The sequence below is a fragment of the Amblyomma maculatum genome, chromosome 2 (genome assembly GCF_055883805.1).
Source record: "Amblyomma maculatum isolate TAMU_Amacu chromosome 2, ASM5588380v1, whole genome shotgun sequence".
Lineage (NCBI taxonomy): Eukaryota > Metazoa > Arthropoda > Arachnida > Ixodida > Ixodidae > Amblyomma > Amblyomma maculatum.
Window position 1 is genome coordinate 180,928,024 of NC_139345.1, and position 25,695 is coordinate 180,953,718.

Sequence of the window (25,695 nt, forward strand, 5' to 3'; positions counted from 1 at the left end):
TCAAAGGTTATTGCATAGCTGAATGAGATGACATAGGACAGAACTTGCCAAAACAAAATTATACAGCAACACGAAACAGTTCTATTGGTGAATGTCATACACTGTTGTGCGCAAAGCACATATTGCCATTAAATGAACAGTTTGCATGGCACCAAACGCCAAGCAGCAAAAGGCTAAAAGATTTGGCAGGTGGATGCGGCTCTTGCCACTATCATTCAATTTCTTAAACACCAGGTGTGGCACTCATAATTACCACCGCTTAGGTAGGAATGAGAAAAGGCAAATTTATAAATTAAAGTAAACTGAGGTAAACAGTCTAAAGAAATCAGACAGCGGAAAAATAAAGTAAAAGCAGCAGCAAAAAACAGCACATATAGCAAAGGCTAACATCTGTTATGGAGGACAAAACTCATATTATACGTGGAATTCAATCTAGGCTGTTCTTGTTTGTACACATAATCACCTCGTTTTGTAAATTACCACAACAGGTTAATAGTTTAGCTTCCAGCTCGACAACAGCGGTCTGAGACCACTGCATGGCTAACAGCAAAACTGCGAACTTCTTATATAGTCACACATCCTGGGCACTTAATTTTGCCAGCATGAACTTACAGAAAGTATTGAACAATGCATGTTAAATAATAAAAATAATGCACAAGAAAAAACCGAAATCATGAATTATTAATTATACAGTACAAAAATTTACATTGTGGACATGTAAATTAACCAAACAGTAATATATTAAGAAAGCACATCTACGAACAAGTAAAATGGATAAGACAGGGAAGGTGAAATGAATCAGAAAGGCTATTAAAAAAAATTGGCAAAGTCTTCATGATGTAATTACCACCGTCATATGCACTGCTTGTATAATCTTAGACTTTAAACAAGGTAGACAAAGCAGTGAATATAACTGTGCATTCTAGGAAAGCAATGCAAAAAGAATAAAACAAAGGAAAGCATAGACTACCTGGTAATATAAACTAGTGTGCAAGAAAAGAAAGCACACAGCACTTGTACTACAGCACATCCTGCCTGTTTTTTAGCTCTTTCCCTCTTCCAAAGGCAACATATATAAACCATGCATCTGACTTCTCGATCACATAACACATCAATTTTTAGACCGAAGTAGTCTCTGGACCCTGCACAGGGTTAAAGCTTTGATAGTCACGAATTCCATCTTAATTAGGTTTCGCGCCGGAGCTCCAGAACAGCGTGACTAAACTAAGTGGAACTCTGTGCTTCTGAGCGCCTAGCACGGAGGAAGTATTCTTTTCTCCATGGCGCCTAGAGATCCACATCAGATCCACATCAGTGTCCAATCTAGAATGCCGGCAACCAGCTTCAGTGTTCGAGCAGTGGTAATCTTAATTATCATAGCGGCTGCCTCAGACTATCTACTTCGAGACATGAACCCACTAACGTGAAGTGTGCTGCTGGCCATAAAAAAAATTTAGCTCTTCGTCCATTTGCTTTTGTCTCCCAGGCTTGCAAGATAGAGAGTGGACTGGAATTCTGACTATGCATGCCCTTTTCTCTGCCTATTTTTGATACTTTATGATTTATCTTTTTCTCATTTTTGCCAGGGCCTATTTTCCCCAATAACTAGCGGAGCCCAAGGCAGCGTACCATGCAGTATTAGTGTGCCACGCCTAGGGGCACTGGGCCTCAGCGGCGCTCTCGTGGCGCTGATTTATGGGTTGTTTCGACTCAGATAGCACATGCACGGAAGATTTCGAGCGGCAATGACCCCTCTGCGACATAATTTTCTACATAACGAAGGCTGCACATCGTTGTAGCGGCACGCGCAAGTATCAAAAAGCACAAATCTCGAGCAATGACGCTCGCAATGCTGAACAAGGCCGAAAGAAAGGAAACAACGAGGTCCTTTTAACGTTCTTAGCAGTAGAAACTACAGAATACAGCTAGATAACTGCACTGAAACCTTCGCACCACCTTAGATGTTTGGCAGTTGGAGCCAAGGTTTCAGTTTTGTTATTGCAGCTAAATAGCTCTTATGTAATTTAGTCAAACAATTTGACCCAGAACACTGCGCTTTATGCCATAGCTAACAATATTTTAATTTTTGTTTAATGGAAAAAAATACAACCCTTTGCAAGGATATCGCATCATTTCATTAACTTCGTCAAGACACAATGTTGCAGTGGCCTAATACGACTAGTGAAACTGCCGCAATCATCTACTTTCGACTGAAGCGCCACTAGATGCGCGCAGCTTACTTTTGTGTAAAGTCTACTTTGTAAATATTCTGTACCTAAAATGCTTGTCACGCGCTGGATACAAAATCGGAAATAGTTTTTTTGTACTTTCATAGTCTCGCACGCTGAAAATTGGCAGATACAAACTGCATTTGCTGACGAATTCTGCTAGGTGACTTTAGCGCCCCCGTGTTGTTCGTCAGTGGCGGAGGCTGAAACGTAGTCTGCTGCACTTACTTTGCTAATGCCATCCATGCGTGACGCGTAGTAACAGCAGTAACAGCGGCATGGCGGCGTCGTATGTCAGTTGTTCGTTTTTGAAGTTGAAATACTTCGCTAAAGCCGGTGTTTGCGTTCGTCGATGATTGCTGCGCTTTGCTTTGTGAGCCCAGCGTGCAGTGTTCTATACGGTTGGAGTTGTTGGTTGATATAGCGGAAACGTCAAACGCTTGAGAAGCGCGGAAGCCCCCGCGCACCTGGCAATGCGTTCACGTTCAACGCTGCAAGCGTCTGCCGGGTTCGAACCGCACCGGAAAAGAACCACTTGAGGCAAGTCATCGACTCTTCATTTGCAGGTAAAGCATTCATTATAGTAGTTGTTCTGCCTGTGCGGCAACGCTTGCGATGCACTGTTGTGTACGCGAGCATCTGGGGCTGGATACCTCATTTAGATTTAACTGCGTAGCGCAGCGATGGTCCTTGTTATATTCTTCGGTGCACCTTGCACAATCCAGTGTTGGTAGAACCAGTAGAACCTTTCTATCGCTGTTTTCAGTTCCTTTTAATAAAGTGCTTCTACTAGCAGTTCGATATAAATGCCGAAGTCAGTGTTCAGCGTAAAATAATGAACATCTGAATGAAAGGAAACGGAGCTTAGTTTTCTCTTGCGCAAGTAATATGTGCGTTTCAAGGTAATGCCGGAAACATCGATTGTAGTGTAGGACTCGTAAAGCGTGAGGAACTACTGTTTGCATTTCAAAATTTGTCGCGTTTTCTTGCGTTTTCTTGTGATTTGGAAGCCCTTCAAAGTTTGTCAGCGACATGCAGAAAGGCTCAAGGGAAGTTTCCAAACATAGTCATACAAAGAGCTTTACTTCTATTTTTTTTTCGCGACATTATGCAGGCCAAGCAGGAGTCTCATGGCCCTACTGCGAGCCCGCTTTCCATGCGATTACCAGTTCATAGCGGGTTTGAAAAGACATATGTACTCGGATTTTTTTTTTTTTACACAATGAAGCAGCCGTGCTTATTTCACAGTAGCAATAAGGGACCGTTGACATCACAAACTGGGGAATACGCGCTACTTGCTAGATGGGGGACAGGTGAAGGACAACACACGAATGAACGTGTCCCCGGTCTATCAAGTATCGCAGTATTCTCCAGTATGATCAACCAACTGGCCCCCGGGTTTGCATTGTTGGCATTACAAAATCAATGTGAAAAGCCCTTCATTGTTTGTCAGCCATATGAAGAAAGGCTGAAAGGAAGTTTCCGAACCGTCATACAAAGAGCTTCACTTCTAATTCTTTTTTTTTTGTTGCGAAGTCACATTATGCAGGCCAAGCAGGAGTCTCATGGCCCTACTGCGAGGCCACTTTCCATGCGATTACCAGTTCATAGCGGGTTTGAAAAGACATATGTACTCAGATCTTTTTTTTTACACAATGAAGCAGCTGTGCTTATTTCACAGTAGCAATAAGGGACCGTTGACATCACAAACTGGAGAATACAGCGCTACTTGCTAGATGGGGGACAGGTGAAGGACAACACACGAATGAACGTGTCCCCGGTCTATCAAGTATCGCAGTATTCTCCAGTATGATCAACCAACTGGCCCCCGGGTTTGCATTGTTGGCATTACAAAATCAATGTGAAAAGCCCTTCATTGTTTGTCAGCCATATGAAGAAAGGCTGAAAGGAAGTTTCCGAACCGTCATACAAAGAGCTTCACTTCTAATTCTTTTTTTTTGTTGCGAAGTCACATTATGCAGGCCAAGCAGGAGTCTCATGGCCCTACTGCGAGGCCACTTTCCATGCGATTACCAGTTCATAGCGGGTTTGAAAAGACATATGTACTCAGATCTTTTTTTTTTTTACACAATGAAGCAGCCGTGCTTATTTCACAGTAGCAATAAGGGACCGTTGACATCACAAACTGGAGAATACAGCGCTACTTGCTAGATGGGGGACAGGTGAAGGACAACACACGAATGAACGTGTCCCCGGTCTATCAAGTATCGCAGTATTCTCCAGTATGATCAACCAACTGGCCCCCGGGTTTGCATTGTTGGCATTACAAAATCAATGTGAAAAGCCCTTCATTGTTTGCCAGCCATATGAAGAAAGGCTGAAAGGAAGTTTCCGAACCGTCATACAAAGAGCTTCACTTCTAATTCTTTTTTTTTGTTGCGAAGTCACATTATGCAGGCCAAGCAGGAGTCTCATGGCCCTACTGCGAGGCCACTTTCCATGCGATTACCAGTTCATAGCGGGTTTGAAAAGACATATGTACTCAGATCTTTTTTTTTTTACACAATGAAGCAGCCGTGCTTATTTCACAGTAGCAATAAGGGACCGTTGACATCAGAAACTGGAGAATACAGCGCTACTTGCTAGATGGGGGACAGGTGAAGGACAACACACGAATGAACGTGTCCCCGGTCTATCAAGTATCGCAGTATTCTCCAGTATGATCAACCAACTGGCCCCCGGGTTTGCATTGTTGGCATTACAAAATCAATGTGAAAAGCCCTTCATTGTTTGTCAGCCATATGAAGAAAGGCTGAAAGGAAGTTTCCGAACCGTCATACAAAGAGCTTCACTTCTAATTCTTTTTTTTTGTTGCGAAGTCACATTATGCAGGCCAAGCAGGAGTCTCATGGCCCTACTGCGAGGCCACTTTCCATGCGATTACCAGTTCATAGCGGGTTTGAAAAGACATATGTACTCAGATCTTTTTTTTTTACACAATGAAGCAGCCGTGCTTATTTCACAGTAGCAATAAGGGACCGTTGACATCACAAACTGGAGAATACAGCGCTACTTGCTAGATGGGGGACAGGTGAAGGACAACACACGAATGAACGTGTCCTCGGTCTATCAAGTAGCACATTATTCCACAGTATGATCAACCAACTGGCCCCCGTGTTTGCATTGTTGACATTACAAAATCAATGTGAAAAGCCCTTCATTATTTGTCAGCCATATGCAGAAAGGCTGAAAGGAAGTTTCCGAACCGTCATACAAAGAGCTTCAGTTCTAATTCTTTTTTTTTTTGTCGTGAAGTCACATTATGCAGGCAAAGCAGGAGCCCTCGCCAGCAGCAGCACCGGCAGGTCTCGCAGCCCTGCTGTGAGGCGGCTTTCCATACAATTACAAGTTCATGGCAGTTTCGAAAAGACGTAAGTACGGAGATTTTTTTTTTTGCACATTGAAGCAGCCGTGCGTAATTCACAGTAGCAATACGTGACAGTTGACATCACAAAATCTATGTGAAATGTTTTAAAATTTTGCAGAACGGATGAACTGATTGAAAGAGAACCCTTCTTGTGCTGCTTAATGAGTATTTTAATATGTTCTGCCAGTCTGCTGGACAGCAGTTCGGATGAAAGTATTCTAAAACATACAAATCATGAATAACGTCATGACATGCGGGTTTTCAAAAAGTATTTGCTTTTAGTCTGAGTGCACAAAATGGCCAGCGTCTGGGGGGATTTGCTGAGCATTTAGGTCTCACACTGCAAAAAGGCATGCAAATGGCTATGATTTGCAACCAGGGAGCAACTTGATTGTGCAGTCATCAGCATGGCAATCTAGAGTACTCAGATAGTGTACTTTGGGCTGCATGGATGTCATCTGCCAATAATTCTTCTATAATGTTAGTGTGCATTTATCATGCATCCCCACACTGATAGAGCTTCCTTGAGCTGTTTTATCTTGTCCATTAATGTCATCATCACATTTATGACACAGTAGGTGACAGTTATCTAAATATCAAGCTAAACCATATTGGGGAGTTGTTCTGTACCAAAAGGAAACGATCTCTGCACTACGAATAATAATACATTTGACGAGTGTTAGCAAAAGTGAATGCGGTGTATTAATGTTGCTGCACACAAATATTTAATACAGTACATGCATGCCTGAATGCTCTAGCTACACATTGTTTTGTGTTTCTGCGGCACCTCTGTGAACAGTCACAAGTGGTAAAAGCTGTATACAGACTAGGCACAGACGTGAAGGCACTCCCATCAGTATGTCAGCACATGCTCAGATGCAGGCTATTCGAAACCAGTTGTTTCCACTAGATGCCATCGGTGTAGCCAGATGCGCCTCGGTCGAGCGCTGTAAATAGCCGTACTGGCAAATGTACCTATGGGCTATTATAAGTGTAACCAACTGGTCACCATCCCACAAGGCATCGTCATGTCCAAGAGTTGCCAGTATTACAGTAAAACGTGATAGGGCAGCATGTTTGTATATCAAATGTATATCCCATCATTCCTTTTATGTGCTTCCTTTTGTTACGCTTTATCTTCTAAAAGGGCAGTTGGTCTTGCTGTTAGGTAATGAGAAGCTAGATGTGAAACAAGCATTCATTACATCCGAGGTGCTGCGTATTTTCTTAGCAGCTCCAAGGAATCGAGCAGCATGCAATTGGCCAGCAGCTGTTCCTTTTAAGCCCACATTGTCGCAATACCTTTACAACTCGCAAGCTGTGACTGGGCTTTTACATGTTGTCTGCTTTTAAATTGTGCTTGGCATATGCACAATATTGTATGGAATAGAACATGTCCTCGAAAAGAAAATCATTTCAGCTCTTCATTGCAACCCAGTCACACAATACTGTTTCCAGCTCGTCTTTAGGTAGCTTGATACCTTTTGCTGACAGACTATTTATCTTGATGCTATTAAAGAGCATAAAGTCAAGATCAGAAATGGTTTTGCAGTTTGCACTACACTTTATGTTGCTCAACAATCTGTTCATGTCCCTTGATATTGTCAGTGACATGACACCCAGTTTTTACTATATAAGAATGAGCAAACGAGAGGGCAACTCATATACTGACCAGTCAGCGCATCTCTTGAATGGACATCGAAGCTTTTTACCAGAGCCTCTTTCTTTTAGTTGTCCTTTTATGAAGCCAGAGGAAAGACAACCAGGCTTTGGAGGGGCTAAAAAGACTAGCAGAATGTCATGCCTGCTCATTACCTTGTTTACATTGTGGGATAGCATGTGCGGGTATGTCACTACTGGTCTCACCTTTTCTCTAGGCTCATCTGCACCAACTTCTACAGCCCATCACTTCTGGGTGTCTTGTAACCCCTTTCAAAAGCAAACAATGGGCCCCAGCTGAGGTCAGCCTAGCCAATTGAATTTGAAAACTAGAATGGAGCTTGGGGACACATGACTTCCTGATCACAGATTCACAAAAAAAATAAATCAGTCACTCATTCCTTTCACTAAATTTTATCTATTTGAAAATCAATTAGAAGGAGCACCTTTTTTAATGTGGAAGAAAACACCAGCATACCTGATTCATTAAGCACTCAGTGCTTTGCTTATACTTGCTTTTCAAATATTGCTATCAGCATACTTGCGTCAGCTTCCCTCACCAGCTTTGCGTCGCAGGATCCTTGAGAAAAGGCGAGACTGGCAGTTATGCAATATCTACCTAAGCTGTCCCACAATTTGAACATTGCTGTGAGTATGCATGACAGTCCGTTTCCCTTTTTATCTCCAATGAAGCTGTGGTCTTTCCTGTCACATCGGAAAAGGCGAAAGAGGTTTTGGTACCAACAATAGACGGTCATTCAAGAAACATGCAGAAATGGTAGTGTACGAGTTTCACTCTCAAGCAGCCATTCCTGTGCAGGACAAACTACGCACTGTGCAAATGAGGGAGTCTGGGAACTTCAGTGAAATATTGAGCAAAAGAAAATGGTCTCTAATTTACCACAGCACATTGGATCTTGTCCTGTGAGGTCCCATGAGGCATGCTGTGGTGATGTGTACTACTGTTATGAGCAGAAATACAGAATCGCAGAAACTTATTGAAGCCTTCTATATTAGCAAGAAAGGTAACCTGTGTGTCCGCAGTACTTATTTGCCATGGTGAAAGGCTCAGCACAACATTTTAAAAGTTCACTGTTATGCCACAGTTGATGCATTGATGCGTTCTTTGCACATGTGGTGGCACTGTGGTGGCAAAAAGCATATAATGCATACTTTTTTGCAAAAAGAGTAATTTGTTATTCACACTCTTTTACAATTTCTTTCATATGTGCTGTGCTTTTTGGCGCCCTTGAATGCTTCAGACGAATAACTAGCAGTTTTTCACAAGTTGTCATAGTTTGCATGAAGCTATTTCTTAAGTACTGCTGAATGTTTCAAATTAGAGGAAGTTGTGTTTGCATGTTGCTCTTCAGAGCGAACATCTAAAGCAGTAAAGCTATGTGCAGTGTTTCTGTGATGTCATTGCATTATGGGATGCAAAGCAGGAAACGACTTGGATGTCGTATTCTTTTACAGAAATGCTAAAAGCAATTCGCTGATGATGACTGAGCCTTAAAAAGAGCAAAGCAGAGCTTTATTTTGAGTGCATGAATTTGACAGCTTTACTATTTTATAGGTAGAATGAGAGGAAGAAGAGGGTTTGCATGGTTGAAGAAGAACTGAACAAGGGTAAATGGGGTACGCCTCAGTTCACAGATGAGCCAACGTTTCGACAAGTGGACTTGTCTTCGTCTGGGCAAGGTGATCATCACTGGCAGGGGTTTAAATACGCTTTTGCTTCCGAAGAAGAAAAGTTGGGGAGGGGAAAGTGGGTCTGATGAAAGTAGATGTGAAAAAGTGGGGAGGAGAGGATGAGTGAGAAGAAAGTGGGTTATGAAGTGAAAGAAAAAAAAATTATTTTAAGTATGTATCTCAACCTGGAACCAGAGATCCTGTGGCCTGTGAAAGCGGCAGTACCAGGAAAAATCACAGTATCGGGCAGATGATTAGTCACCACTTAGGCGGGTTTGGTGCAGATATACCTTACAAAGGGACAGGCTTTGCGAAGGGCCCTGATAAGGCATATATCTAAGGGGGACAATTCTTAAATTTTTCTACAAAGGTTGGGGGGGGGGGGAGAACCACAACTGACATGAAAAAAAATATATATTAATCAAAAAAAGTTTGAGGACAAATTCAAGCAACAAGTGACAAGGAGGAAATGTGTTTAGAGCAACATGTAAGGTTATGCTATTGTGGAAGGGATTAGAGTGTACATGTGGTGTGAATAAACTGTACAATTCACACTATGTGGGATTGTTTTCCCAAATAGTTATGATGCCGAGGGAATATACCTAAGGGATTCTAACGTTCCCTTAGATATATTTATTCCTGCTGGTTCCAATGCATTTCTAATTCATAAATTTAGAACATTGGAACCAGCAGGAATATTTGTGGTGACTGATCATCTACCCTGTACAGTGGTTTTTCCTGGTACTGCCGCTTTTACTTTTGCAGGCCACAGAATCTGGTTCCAGGTTGAGATACATACTTAAGATTTTTTTTCTTTTTTGCTTTCACTTCATGACCCACTTTCTTCTCACCCATCCTCTCCTCCCCACTCCTTCACACCTACTTTCTTCGCACCCACTTTCCCCTCCCCAGCTTTTCTTCTTTGGAAGCAAAAGGATATTTAAACCCCTGCCAGCGATGATCACTTTGCCCAGATGAAGACAAGTCCACTTGTCAAAACGTTGGCTCATCTGCGAACTGAGGTGCACCCCATTTACTCTTATTCAGGTCTTCATACTACTTTATAGTCATTGGTATTACTATTTTTCAGCAATTCTCGGCCATCCCCTGGGGATTTCGTGTAGCAGAGGTGGCCAAGGATGCAAGAGGAATTCAGCTTCGAACATCTAGAGAAGCACTTGCTCAGGGCTCCGGAGTGGTTGAAAGCAGCAGGCATTGCTCAAAGCCAAAGGAAGAGGTGAGTGTTTTGTTGCTTCCTAACATTTCGAACTGTAACAATCATTTTTAAACCAACATTCTCAAAAATGTGACTGTTCACACTTTCCAGTCTGCTGCCCTTGTATTTAAAGTGCTGCATTTTTTATTGCCGAGTCTGCTGAGCATTTTCAGCAAAATGACGTGTTAACGAGGCCAATTGTGTCCAGACATCAGCTAAGGAACACTAGGCCAGTCACACCAAAACGATCACAGCAGTACTTTCACATGCCTGTATCTCAGCTCCGGTAAAAACATCAGACGTGGCTTGGTGGATGTCTTGATAAGGAGAGGCAGTGGGAACAGGTTATCAGAACGCTTACTCAGCAGTTCAGTGTGATAGGGAAGTACTGAATGTATTTATGGCTTCTGCCCACACGACGTGTTGCCCTTTGCTGTCATTTGCATGGCACTGCTACAGTAAACAAAGGCAAAATGCAGTGATCCTTATGAAGTAACATTGCATTAGTTGACATTACTAATACCTGCATTCAAAAACGCGCCTCGATTCAACACTCCACTTCCACTCCACTGAGTGGAGAAAACAGCTGCTCCTTCCCAGGGCCAATCCAGATTCGTGAACGCCCCTCGGCGTTTCCTTCGACAAGGTCTCTTTGAGAATATGTCCTCCACTCGAAGCAGTGCAAGTACATATGGGAGCGAGATTAAGGTGAACTTTTTGCCCGAAAACTGCGTGCTGAAGTGTGTAATGCTCAGTTTTTCATGTCGAGTCTTCTAAACTTTTGCCAGCAACCTCAATGTTAACAGTATATTGGAACTTGTTTTGCGGGCGGGATAAAAAAGGTGGCTGTGAAAAATGGCAGAAAACACTTCTGCATCTGGCAACAGTCACTGCTGGTGACGAGTTTACGTAGAACATGAGACAGGCTTAGAGAAATGGTATGAATACCTCGGTTTGCTGGTTTGGTGTGAGGTCTATGTTCACCCTTTGTCGCTTTCTTTTATTTTTATTGCCAGGCTTTGACAGACAACTGAATACATTGCAGAACAAAATTAAGAGCTGCCAACTCCTACGAGCAGGCTTCTGGCCATCAGAGCACTCGGGGGAGAATTGAAAACATTCGTGTTTCTTCACAGCGCGTTGCAGCGCATGCACACTGAATTCGGCTCTGCAGAAGCAAATGCTGCCTGCAGTTTCCCAACAAGTTAAGAACCATAATTTAAAATGTGCCTCAGAAGGCATACCCTTCACCAACTGCGAATATCCCTTCGTAGGGCAAGCAAACCAATGTGCTCCCTCGACAGTGCCGCTCGTCTGAAGATGTTAGTAACCCATGAGCGACAGGCAAGCAATTGGTGTGTGGGGTGCAGCACAGATGCACACACAGCTTCACCACCCCTCTGGTACCCCACAGCTTACTGCATGCAACACCCTGTTCCCCCACAAGTTCGCCATCGTCTGTGGAAGCCACCACGCAGGGCAAGCTAGCGAGAGTACAATATCACACAGATTAGCTCCAGCCAGCGACTCTCGGGCGCTGCGCCCACACTCCGGATTTCGCTTTATGAGCGCATCCTTTTCCATATCTAAAAGGAAAACACAGTACTTTAACTTTCTGTTAAGTAGCGCCACAAAAACCCAACCCCGCTCACAAGTTTTATGGCTGCCAGGCGATAAGTGTGTCACCACTTATCGGTGGTAACTCCAGCAGCAAGGAAATAGCTGACGTACCACTAACATTTCCGCAAGCTTCTTGCACTCTGTTTGTTCTTCCTGGCGCTTGCATTGGCTGCTCAACGTCTCCTTTCGTTAACGTGGCACCTGCTGTGGTCAAAATGCAGATCTCACTTTCATTGCTGCAGGCGCTCATTCCGAATGATCTTGGGGCCTTCAGGGCTCATCTGCTCTGGTACTGCAACATTCAACTGGCAGGATTTTTTTGTGTCCACTGGCCGGCCTGGCCATCATCTGGCATATTTCTCTCATCTTTCTAATCCCCTGCGATGGATAGCAATGACACCTTTGTGTTTCTGACATTGACAATGCCTGCCTCTGCTAAAGCTACAAGTAACTTTGCGGTGGTAGCTATGGTTGGGAACAGCACCGCAGGCTCTGCCTCTGCTAAACACATAGTGGGTCTTGACATTGGTATCTTATCGCTACTGGCCTCGCCGTTTTCTGAGCCATCTTGTGGACTCACATGCTCGTCTTTCTCCTCTGGGGCCGGCTCCTTCGTATCTACTAAACCTCCTAGTAATACGGTAGCCACACTTGTTTTCTCTCTGGAATCTGCATTCGCCTGTGCTGTTGTATGCATATTGCCAGCATCGTAATATACTCGACCAATTTTCTTGGGCTTCTGTGCCAATTTCTGATCTAGTGGTGCCCGAAGGGCACTCATAACTTTTAGTCAGTGGAGGCACAACAGCAGGGGTGCAACAGCTGCGCCAACTGCGCCTTATTGGTACAGCTGCATGTTGCTGCACCATAAGTGCGAAATTCGTTAAATGTGCGCCACATTGCGCCAAAATGCCCCGACTAGACGCAAAAGTTGGCCATATGCAGGGAAAGCTTTCTGTTGTGATATGACCAGTTGCGACGTTTCATATACTGCAGCATGCATCACTGGCCTTTTATTTTATTTTGAGATGACGTCATGCCATCGTAACGCCTACCCGTTATTTTTCTCTTGCATTGACGTGCTTTTCCGCGCTTCGAGTATGCTGAACCGTTGCGGTTTGAGGATGCTTCACTGTACAGGCAACAATCCGTGCAGTGAAGCATCCCTCTAAAGCAATGTGGCCATTTGTAACGAGGCAGCACTTCTATTGCGTCGCACTGCGAAAAGGGCCGGCTTGTGATTTTGGAGCAATGCTTCTACGCTGAGTTTTAAGTGCTGCATGCTTCTAATAGATATATCTAGTTGTTTTTTTTTTTTTGCGGCTCTTGGAGGTTTTTTTGTAGTAGCGCCATTCATGTTAGCAGGGTTGTTTTTGTGCTGTCTCGTCGATAGACTCACTTTCCCATCGTCAGACAGAGGTGCCATCAAATATGGCTTCTGTGTTTGTGAGAATATATTTTGAGGTGGAGGAGGTAATTTTGTTTTTTTGGGGGGGCGCGGCAGGTCAGGAAACATGCAGTAACCTTAGATTTTGAATTCCATAACATCGCATTGGAGCCCAAGACTGCCAAAATTAACATTTACAGATGCTAGAACATTGAAATGCTATAATGTCTGCACTGCGCATGAAATGTATAATCTAATATGCTGTCATTGCCAGTCCCTAGAAAGCATAATCACAGGCTTAAAGGGACACTAAAGACAGCCAAAGATGGTATGAAAATCTAATAAACTACATTTGGTGACACTGTCGCCGCATATCCGGCAGCAAAAAATCGAATAATTGCTGAGATATTGCGATAAGAAGTTGAGGTTTTTTCTTGTTCCCGCCGGTCGAATTCAAACTGTGGCCTCCAACTACGTAGTTGGAGTTGAGTGACGCACACTATGACGTAAGCGGAGACTCCGTGATAGCTAGCGAGCCGGCGCGGCCCGCGGCGTCGCATCCCTCAAGGGCCAACTTGGCAACAGCGTACTCGCAATGACGGCCTCAGCCGAAATAAATAAAACGATGAAGACAGTAATTTACCGAGCGATGGGCCCATAAAGGAAGAAAAAAAAAAACATAGAGCGCTTGTAATGCACAATACTTTACATGTTTCTCAAGCTTTTGCGCTCCTTCTTGCAACAAACCGAGCCCTCGGTCATCGCAACGCTTCTTGACATGTTTACATACAAATAAGATTTAGTTACCAGCAAAATAGTGTCCTCGCTGCTGCGCTTGTCAGTTTTGAAGCTTCGTCGTACTTTTTTCCTTCAAGGTTTGTGCTACAGCTCCGTGTTCAGCGAAAATTACGTCCACGGTAGCAGAACATGACCGAAGTGCCGGCGCCACTACATTTGCCAGCGCTGTGAAATTCCACATGTTAAAATGGATCCAGTGCACAATATAGTGCGCATAGGCATCCAGAACATTAGTTGCAAGACGTGAGAGCAGGCAGCATGCGCCGATGATCAAGAAGTTGTAATTTTTATACCGGCAGCAGAAACACTTTATTGTAAATGGGGCCATGACATGAAAACTAAAAATATTTCCAACGTCCTTGTTCCGCGGCGTAGCCGAGCGGTTAGCGCCGTACGTTACGGAGCAAGCAGTAGCGAGTTCGAGTCTTACCGCTTAAAGGATTTTTTTTTTTACAAATCGATTTTTTTTATCTTTTTGTAATGTATTTCTGGTGCTCCGTTATTTTTAGTTTTTACTTTTTACCCGAGCGCAATATATCGACGCTCTCCTTGGTATGAGCGGCACGTATGCCCCTTTTGTTTACGACGCCTGCAAATAGCACGTTGAAGGTCTTGTTGACGCAGTATATGTTGGTCAGATGTGCCATGATTTAGTGAACAATTCAATGATAATGCGTTTTTCCTTCGGTACTTAGCATATGTATGCTTTTCGTGGCGTACGTAGCTGCAGTCAAGCGGTCAGGTCGCAGTCGAAGCGGCAACGGCGGCGATATGTTGGCGCAGAAGTGTGAACGAAGGAGTGTGTCGGCGGTAGCGGATTTCGCTCGTTCGTGCTTCGAATGCTCAAATGGGAACCATCAAGGCGCATCTGCTGCTCGAAGCTCGTAATTCAGGCGCTGCAGGTTCAAACAAACTATCCGAGTGCGCACGAAATGCCTGAGTCGAAACATAACCAAAACTGAAGTGGGCGCCTGTGGCGCCTACAAGTATATTTTTGTATTTGCCTTGCAACGTTTACGTTGTATTTTCGCCGTCGATTACGTATGATAAAAGCGTGTTGTCATGTTTGAGAAAAAACGTACTACCGCATTTAAACATACAACGTAATTCGCATTTGTCAGCCTCCGGGATCCCTAGCGCGTCACGTGATTTGTAGTTGCGAGCCTCGGCCGTTTGGCTGTGGTGGCGATACCTGTATTTCTGTTATTCTTCTTTACTACCTTATAACTGCTCTGTTTTCAGTAAGAGTGGTCTTTTTGTAATCAGGAACTGGCATTCTATCGATGCAAACCCACTTCCTTTCTCTCTTTAGTGTCCCTTTAAGATGTGCTCGCTCAAGTTTTCTTTGCTAATACAGTTAAATCTCGTTACAAGAGACACTGTTATAAGAGACATTTTTGTGAATCATCTGAGGGTGACGAGCATGTAAGAGTGCCTCAAAGGTATTAAAGCAAAAAGAAGGCTTGCAACGTGAAGTGCTTTACCTCCAGAATTTGGGAAGGAATACACTCTGCACTCACAAAAATACATACTAGTATGAATAACTTCTTCAAGCTATCCTGAATAATTTCCTGTTAATGTGTGTGAATGCATTTATATGCTGATGTGCAGTAAACACGCTGCTTTTAGAATTTTTGGTTACAAGAGACATGTTTTTCGGGTTCCTTGAGTGTCTCTTGTAACGAGGTTTTACTGTAACTTGCCTGCATATTTGCTTTTGAATCAACATTCTTTTTGTACTGTGCTCATTTCTGGGCTTTTTGAGCATGAGCTGATTGTAGTCACGACTTTGAATTGAGCTCTTTCGGAGCTGCCATCGCTCCCAGCTACAGTTTCGCAGACATTAAAACATAGTTTTGTGAGTGTTGTGAGCAAGATAAGATCCCGTGATTGAGAATGTCAAACCACGGTAGAAGAAAAAAAAACTGAAATGCATATTCTCTAGCTTTTTGTATTTTCGCTGACCCCGAAGTTTTAAAAATAAACCTTTTCAGTTTTATGGTTCACATTCATTTCTATTTTTTAGTTGATACCAAGCCTCATATTTTTTATAAACTAAGATGAGTGTAGGGCAACTTGTAACAGAAAACAACGCCAGGTTTATTATCTCTGCCATGAACAAAAACTGTATAGTAAAGCTTAACCATGGATTTTTTCAAACTTGCCAAGACATGCCTCATCAGCAGTCAGTGACTTTTAAATGTAGCATCCATCCAATGGGGAGAGTTGGATAATGTTTTTACAAATTCCTCCATCTTGCTAAGCCAATCGCACTAGTCAGAAATGGCCCGTCATAACACAGTTCCACAAATTTAAGTGCCGTGCCATGCTCTGGCAGATCTGCGCAAAGCACAATGGAAGAAGAAGCAATCGCCTCTCGCTTCGGCTGCTGGCAAATGTTAGCATGTTGTGCCGCTGCTTTCCGCTGTCATGTGTCTTCTTGTGTGCATTGGTGGTGCTTCCTTGAAAAATTCAGCAAGCATCGGATTGCTTTGATAGTTAGCTACTAGTCTTTGCAATTTTCCGTGACTTTTGAAGCAAAAGCTTCACTATGTCATGTAAAGCCAAGGTTGCCGTGTGGGGTTCCCGCCGCCACATCGAACGCGTCGTGACCATGGCATCCATCTACGCCCTTCCAAGGTGTTCCACTGCTGGGCTCCAGATATGCACGGCACAGAGGGGGGAAGGGTTTCCGTACTGCGCATTCGTGTGCCACTATGGAGAGCCTCAGTGGGCGAACGTCAGACTTCGTGTTGACTGATGATCCATGGATTTAGAATGCAACATCCAACTGGGCAACACGATGCAAAGGAATGGTGGACACAATAAAAAAGAAAACAGCGGGAAGCAGCAGCGCAGCAAGAATGCCAAGATAGCAGAAAAAACTTACGCCGAGAAATGACAGTCAGAGAGACGTGAGCGTGACAACACTTCGCTTTCCCAGGGTGCTTTTCGTGGCCACTCGATGGCGTGGCGGATATTACTAGGAATGTCTATTGTAAGGATGCACTTAGAATTTCTCTCCAGTTATTTCACCTCGTGAAAATAAAAATTTAGTTATTCTGTAGCTGACACTGCATGAGAATTGGGAGAAATTAAATGCCCTTTTTGAAACAAACATGGTGGAATCAAAAATTTTTTTGAATTTTATCCAGTAATTGGTTGTGTCATAATTGTAACATTGCAGAGTACCTTGCTGTCTATGGTAGACGAAGGGGCCTTTTATGAGCAGTACACTTGCGGTATGAGGCTTAATTCTCAACCTACTGAGTGGAATAATACTCCAATGTTTTCCCCTCTTGCCTGTTTTTCTTGTTGCTTTTCTTTCAGCAATGTAGGCATTTAGCAGCTTTGACCTTGGAACATACGTCAATTAAAAATTATATGCTTTGTTGGCATGCTGACTAAATGAGTGCTAACTAGCTTTGAGAATCAGGAAGCAGGTTATACTTTATGGGCTTCAAATTGATTCTTATGTTTTGTGTTCCTTGCTTCCATGCAGGTTCAAAGGTGGTCGTGGTCTGCGGCAGGTCCAGCTGACAATAATAAAGTGCATAAGTAGCCTTGCATATATGTCCCAGTTCATAAAGGCATGCTTTTATTTCACAATTAAACATGATGCCATGTAGAGGCACGTGTGCACTGCTCTAGAATCATAAGTGAATAAAAGCAAAATCTCAATTTTTTTATTGAAGAGATGCCACAGATTTAGGACTTACACTGTCACGGAAAATACTGGAGGCACGATGGAAAAACAATGCCGCGACACAATACTCAATGTACGACAGATAACAATACGACACAATGTTACGACATACAACACACAACAGTACTACAAACAGCGGTCCCATTTTACGACAAACAGCAGTACAACAGACAACAGCACTACACACAACAGACAACAGTACTACAGACGACAGGGTCGTAACTTACAACATACAATTGTACAACAGACAACAGGGTCCCATTTTACAACAGGCTAGATTTGTGTTGTATTTTTCGACTGGGACTTGTATTGACGGCGTATGATAACTTGTGATAGAGCCTCACTGTGCCATGTAGCTTGCATGTTTTCACAGAAAAAAATTGCTGTACAGTTCTCTTCGCTGCGGTAGTATCAGACGGACGAGGGAACCGTTCTGCAGTCATTTCAAAAGTGGTGCGGGTTAGAAGCCGTGAGGGTGAATGAAGAAGTGTGGGATTTAAAGTTAAAATTTTCGCTGTCACGTTGGTTGATGCGGAAGGAGTTACTTGAAATAAATTACCCGCACTCCGAGAAAGAAATAAAGGGGAAAAGAAAAGGAACGTAGAATTGAAGTTGTTTGGCGAGCGGGGCGGTGTAGCGTGGCAGCGCCCCACTCTAAGAAATATTAAAAGAACGGTCCCTCGCCCGTCGGATAATGCAGCCACTGGTTTAAGAAGCGCCATAGTCTGTGCGCGAGCGGAGTCTAGCCAATCTTGCTGCTAATATGGGGCACTCCGGAGACCCCGCGGGGTGAGGCGCTCCCTCTCTCCCCGCCCGCCTGCACACCGCGCCTGCAAAGGCAGACGCCGTCCGCGACACTGGACAGTCGGCGGCAGCGTGTGCACCGGCACACTTCGTGCATGTTGCATGCGCGGTGTCGGCCGCGAACCTACAATTTCGTTTCGAGTGTCCGTATGTGGCGCAGTGCGTGCACATGGGTATGTGCACGTCCTCAGCCACCGACGCCGACGACCACCCAATTATTAATCTACCTTTGTCCATTATTCTTTTAAAAACTTCGGGTTCTAGGCTCAAAACATGCGTTTTGGAGCTGTCGCGCGCTTTGAATGTATATTTCCGCGTTATTGTTGATGGGTTAATTTTAAGGTCCGGATTTTTAGCTGCAATGTTTGTGATTAGCGAATCGTCAGGGACATCTGGATCTACACCCCACACGCGGATGTGGGGGCGGAGTTTTTCTATCACACGGACGGCCATAGAGTTTCGTGTGATTTCATTTCGTTCGATAGCTGTTTTAAGGTTTTCGATAGTGTCCCGTTCCTCCGCAAGAACAGTAACTCCGTTATTTGTTTGTTTTAAGATAACGGGTCCGATTCCGGCGTCTTCAGGCACTATGCTTGATTTTAATGCCTGAATGAGCTGTGACGGTGTTGTATTATTTGGTGAAGACGCGGTTAGAAACGCAACGTGATTAGGTTGGGTGGTCGCGATTTGTTCGGTAGGCCGATGGGATGCCTGAGCTGAAGTAGTCGTAGGTTGGTCGTTTGCGTTAGTTCGTAGTATTTGCGCAAACGTAGGGACAGTAGTTTGTTGCGCGGTGATGACTTTAATTTTTTCTTCTGCTATGGTTAATCTTTTCCGCAGGTGCAGTGATTCATTCTTTTCTGTTGTCCACATATCTCTTTATACTTCGGCACTGCCGCGGGCGTCCGTCGCCAGTGTCTGATACTGCGAGCAACGAGCCACTATGGCGCCGCAGATGCTAGTAATTGTGGCGCGCACCGCGATGGAGACCTTGCTCGATGGAGCATTGAGGACATTGTTTAGTTGATCTTGCAATTTTGTGATGTCGACAAAATCTGGCATGTCTGCAAACCTTAAATTTAATCTGAACTCCGACGGTTGTTGTTCGGATTCCGCAGACGCGGTAGATAAATTTGTTATGTCGTGCGGCGCGGAGACACTACCACCCATCGGCGAGCGCTCGGGAATGTTGGCGGGTGGTGTTTGCATCGCCGGGTTCGAAGTTTTGGATTTACGGGACGTCGGAGTCGACGTCCTCGTGTCCGCTGATTCTTTTTGGGGGACCCCTGCCACGGGAGCCTCGCCGTTCTCCGAGAAGGAAGAGTGCGGCGAGTGAAACGGCTCACCTGATGGCGGGGTCCCTGTCGCAGGCTGTAGGTCGGCCGATGTTGTGGCGACCGCCGTCGGTTGAGATATTTGGTCCGAGCCGGTGTCCGACGCGGTGGGACGCGTCGCAGGCATGGTAGCGGCCGCCGGGGACCGCTTACCCAGCCACCACCTGGACGTCAGTGCGTCCGCAAGGCCTAAGCCTCGCTAGGGGTAGCGAGGCCAGGCTGGTCCAAAGTGTCGAAAAAGGCGGCAAAAGCCGCCAGCGCAGCCGTAACGGCCGCGACCGAATGTCGCAACCTCCCGCGGAACCGCGGAAGGTAAGTGGGAAGGCTGCCCGAGGCAGCCCACAGGCTGCAGTCAGTTGCAGAGGCGGCAGGCAGCCGCCGGCAGCAGGCAGGAGCCGGCCTGGAACTAAGTTCCAGGCCGCAAAAAAGCGGCTAAAAACCGCCCGTGGACCTTTAAGACCGCAGGCGGAAGTCGCGGCACCGTCCGCGACGTCAGCGAGAGGACAGGAGCGCCCGGGAAGAGGCCCCGATAGGTCCAGGCAGCAGCGGCTGTTTGAAAAAAGTTCGAACGTTAGCGCGTGGCTCGGGAGCGGCGCACCAGCACGTCCATTCGCTTCGAGCTGCTGGAGCTGCTCGAGCTGCCCCAATCGGAGTCGCATTGCCGGTTTTACAAAGGTCAAATAATATTCACCGAGCACTGAAGCATGCAGTGGCCGGAGTCCAACGGATCTATGAAATTTACTTTCGGGGTACCGCCCCAATCGGAGTCGCATTGCCGGTTTTACAAATGTCAAATATTCACCGAGCACTGAAGCATGCAGTGGCCGGAGTCCAACGGATCTATGAAATTTACTTTCGGGGTACCGCCCCAATCGGAGTCGCATTGCCGGTTTTACAAAGGTCAAATAATATTCACCGAGCACTGAAGCATGCAGTGGCCGGAGTCCAACGGATCTATGAAATTTACTTTCGGGGTACCGCCCCAATCCAAAGTCTCATTCCTGACAATGTTGGAAAATAAATTCAAAAATAAAGCGGAATGAGAAAAAGCCTGCACCAGCTAAGCTATATAAGGCTTAAACCAATCAAAAATAAATGAATAGGGCCCAATCGGCCAAAGGGTTAATTTGGTGGAAAAAGCCAATTGTAAAAATAAAAGTGGGCACGGTAACGCATTTGTGTCCGAAGCGTTCAACGAGCACAGAGGGTGGGCTAGCCTCGCAGAGCTATTTTATTTTCTGGCGGATAATAATCATTGAATGTGCCAAATTTAAATATTAGTTACATATACTAGAAACATAGTTAATAAAGGTATACAAAGACAACCCCGTCCCCCTACCCCAAGAAAGAACAGCTAATTTTATTTTCCAAATAAATTTTGCGTTGTTGGAAGGATGGATGATTTTCTGCGAATTTTCAGAAGAGGAGGTCCGGAGCGATCTGTAAATAGAAATTGGAGAGAGAACACAACAGCAGAGGAACACAGAAGGAAGAGAAAAGAAGATAACATAAAGAAGTAATTGTATAAATGTAGAGAGAAATGTAGTATGTACATTAATATAATTTGTACATTCGGTATGTACAGGTCTATATATATAATATATACGAAGAATGGGTGTATTTACAATATATACATATATATATATACAATATATACAGTATTTACAAATGTACATTTTATACAAGTATATACACTATATACAATATTTACAAAATTTAAATCGCAAGTTCACTGATTCTTGTCAGCGCGAGCACAGAAGTGCTCACCTCATTTGGCCTGAATGGCCCTGAAAGAACGACTGAATTTTGCGATGTTACAAGAAACAAGAAAAGATAAAAGAAATGGAGGAATAAAATAAAATAAAAAATACGAATCTAATAATTGGCTGAATTTTGACGTTTGAAATCTGGTAATATGGAGCTAATAAATTTAACAAGCCGAATCAACCACGCACAGTTTCTTTTGGAATCTAGCCAATTACGCGAAACTCTTGCGTCATGGTTAGGAGGAGCCGGCGGGTTTAAATTTTGACGGTGTGTTGATGTTAATGAACATGAGGTGAGATAATGAATGACGTCGCCCTCTGGGGCACCGCAAGGGCACCGCGACGATGGTGAAAGGCCGAACCGATGAAGGTAATGAGGGAATCGGCCATGACCAGTAGTGAGATGAATAATTGGCTTTACAGGAGGAAACGAGGTGGGCAAATTATACGTGTCGGGAATGAAATTAAATATTCCGGTTCCGTCGTTATTTTCCTTCCACCATGTTGCCCATCTCGCTGCAACTACCCGGCGGAATTCGGCACGGACCACAGTTTTTGAAGCTAATGCCAATCTGGTCCGGCTCGACCTGTGAGCTCGCGATGCAACAATGTCCGCGAGCTCGTTGCCTAGCACGCCTGCATGTGCAGGAACGTGATAGAGTCTGATCGGCCTCCGTGTGATAATAGATTTAAGCAATCGCTTGATTTCGTAAATTTTGATATTTAATGTTTTTGGTGCGGCTAGAGCTGCAAGAATCGACAAAGAATCTGTGTAAATATACACAGGTGTCGATCCTTGCAGACCCTGTATATAGCAGAGGCATTCCTCAAACGCTATTTGTTCCACGCTGTATGCACCAGTTGCTCCTTCCACCCTGAAGCGGCCTACAGATGTTATTCGGCCTGCTGGTGACATAACGACGTACGCCGCTCCGGCCGAGGCAGAGGTAAATGCGCCGTCCGTATAGACATGGTAAACGGGCGACGACGCCGACGCCCGCGCCGCCTCCACGTCCAACCGGACGTACGCAAACGAAACTACCTCTGCCGGGTGTTCGAGAGAGTCGTCGAAAGGTCTCGCCACTTCCGATGCGCGGTATGTATTTCGTCCAAAAGTGACGTCAAATCGCTGCGTAAATAGCGCGAACTCTGCGTTGAATCTGTCTAGATCCAAAGCGAGTGGCGGCGCGTGCAGCAGAATTTGGAGCGCCCTGGTGCTCGTTGTAGAATAAGCTCCCGTTAGTGCCAATAAAGGAGCACGCTGCACTGAGAGCAGCCGAGCACGCAGTCCCGAATGGGGCGATTCCGTCCACCAAACGGGTGACGCATATGCGAGTGAAGGAAGAACGACCTGGCGGTAAAGCGCTCTTCGTTGATCCGGTGCCGGTGTACCGCTGAGCTGCATGAAAGTGTTGAGGCGCGCGGCAAGCATCTCGGCCTTCTCCTTGAGCATGTCGCCATGAGGTATGAAGGAGAGAGTTCGATCGAAGACCACACCGAGGATTCTTACGGACGGCTTGAAATGTAATCTTACGCCGTCCAGCCTTACGGTGGGAAGTGTGCGCCCCATTCCACCCCTGGGGGGAGCAATAAGGACGCACACTGTCTTCTCTCGTGAGATGGTGACTCTCGCCTCCTCCGCCCATGTCGCAACTCTGGCGAGACCATTCTCCGCCAATTGACGCGTCAACAGCTTTCCTTCGGATGCAGGCACAAGGATGACAACGTCATCCGCATACGCCTGCACCGATACACCCTCTGGCATGGGCAACTCGAGCAAACCGCGCACGACTATATTCCACAGAAGTGGCGACAGTGGGGAACCCTGTGGGCTGCCCAAGGTGGGACGCGCGACCGCGTCTCCCGCCTTTGAGCGGAATACCACCTCTCGGTCCGATAGAAAGGACCGCAGCAGTGCACAGAGGTTCCTCGGACATCCCCAGTCACCGAGCGAAGCCAGGACCAAGGGGTGCCACACACTGTCAAATGCGCCACGGAAATCTATGGATATAAGAAGTGCGTATTGGCCGCTATTCCTTTTATCTCGTAATTTGGAGACGAGCGCGTGTAGAGCCTGTACGGCTCCGCGCTGTCTGGTAAAACCGAATTGGTTCGAATGTAGTAATTTGCATCGCGATAGAAAGTGGTACAAGCGCCCGTACAACAGACGCTCTAACACCTTGCCGAAAGTTGAATTCATTACTATTGGCCGATAAGATGTGGTCATCTCCGTAGGACGACCTGGCTTAGGCAAGAAAATTATGCGTCCCTTTCGCCAGGCCACTGGGAAATGGCCAAGCTTGAGGGAAGCGTTAAATATAAATAGTTAGAAATTCGGGTGACGCTCACAGAGTTCGCGTACCACACGCGGCGTTATCCCGTCCAGACCCGACGCCGTTCCCAGCACGACGCGGGACATCGCCATGACCACTTCGTCGCGCGTGAATGGGGCGTCGTCCGGTCCTCCGAGGGACGGGGATGCCGCAGCGATACGTATCCGTCTGTGAGCGTCGCTATCGTTTTCGCTTGAATCCGATGCAACCTGACCGTCCAACAACGTCTGTGCTGTTTCCAGCACAGACGATGTCATGGTGCCGTCAGGCCGCTCCACCGAAGGAAGAATAATGGGTGCTCTGTATTTTTTGAAAGCTAATTTATACGGGCGCCCGAATATGCCCGATTGTAAGGATCGTCTGGCCAATTCGCGGAGGAACGAATTTCGGGCGTCCGATACTTTTGAACGAAAGTTTGCCTATGCGGTGTAATAAATGTCACCGTAAAATTTTCGCATTTCCAGATCTCGTGTTCTTTGGTAGCGCCTTCTCATGGCGCGCACCCTGGAGCGCTCGACGGTCAGATCGCTGGTCCACCACTGTTTCGAATTGTCCATTGAATGTCGAGAATCCTGACGGGTAGTTGATAAATTTCGTTTTCTAAAGTCATCGAATAAAGATTGAAATTTTTGAAGAATTAAATTTAATGCTGCCGATGAAGCCAAATTTGCCCCTACAACGGCATCCATGTATCGTGTGGCAGAGAGTGAATGTATTAATCTTGTTGTGTCTCTGTATGTTAAGCGACGCTCTTTTACGTGCGGTGAATGGCCGAATCGGATTTCAATGTGTTTATGTTCCGAAAATGTTCTGGTATCTGTTACTGTCCATGTGTAACCTGCCCTAACCAATGCGGGTGTAGATAGTGAAATATCTATCCAGCTGTCTGTGTATGGTGTTGTATAAGTTGGAGGGGAAGACGGATCGTTCAATATTATTAGCCCGGAATTCATTGCGAAGCTTAGGAACTCTCCGCCCCTCGCATCGCAGAGTTCCGGACCCCATGCGGTGTGCTTAGCGTTGAAATCGCCAGCGACCACCGCAGGTGTCCCCTCCGTTGTGATGAGTGATTGTCGTATGTCGTTCAGGGTAGGTGTCATTGGAGTGTGCGGTGGAGCGTATGCTGATATGAGTGTAAATGGTGCCGTTGTTGACGAGCAAGTGATCGATGTTACACGAGAAGAGATGAACGATGGAAAGATGTCGAAACGATTTGTGGCAACGACGATGGCTGTCCTAGGTGCTGACGGCGCCTTGAAAATCAAATAATTTTCAGGGATGCCCGGAATGTCGTTTCCCCTCGTGTAGGGATCCGAGAGGAGTGCGAAATCGAAATTAGCCTCTCGGATTCGGTCTAATAATGTTGGAGTTGCGTTTTTGCAGTGATCTAAATTTGCCTGTATAATTGAAAAGGTAATTTGGGAAGTCATGTTAGAAGTGAGAGGCCGAATAGGAATTTGGAAAACATATTACGATTTTGCAATTTGGAAACGTTCCGATCAGGTGCTAATGGGTAAGAACACGAGGGGAAACGACTCATTGCGATACCTAAGACGCGCATCTGTGTTCTGGAGAGAAAATAAGGGTGGGAATTAATAATAATGAGGAAAAAAGGAAAAGGAATGAAGGGGGAATGAAATAAATTGGAAAACACAGATACACGTCTCAGAGATGATACCTGGCCACACATACTCTGAGGTTTATTTACAATTAACATCTTTGCGATTGAGAAATTTGGGGAAAAATGACAGTTTTTAAGATAAG

General features: G+C 45.3%; 1 long non-coding RNA gene across 1 annotated transcript; it reads left to right on the forward strand.

Annotated features, from left to right (window-relative positions):
• The first annotated feature begins 2,644 nt into the window (after nt 1–2,644).
• LOC146200542 (uncharacterized) lies at nt 2,645–17,556 on the forward strand. Its single transcript, XR_014704834.1, has 4 exons — nt 2,645–2,794; nt 5,505–5,620; nt 10,058–10,204; nt 17,491–17,556. It is a non-coding gene; the product is annotated as an uncharacterized LOC146200542 (long non-coding RNA).
• The last annotated feature ends 8,139 nt before the right edge of the window (nt 17,557–25,695 follow it).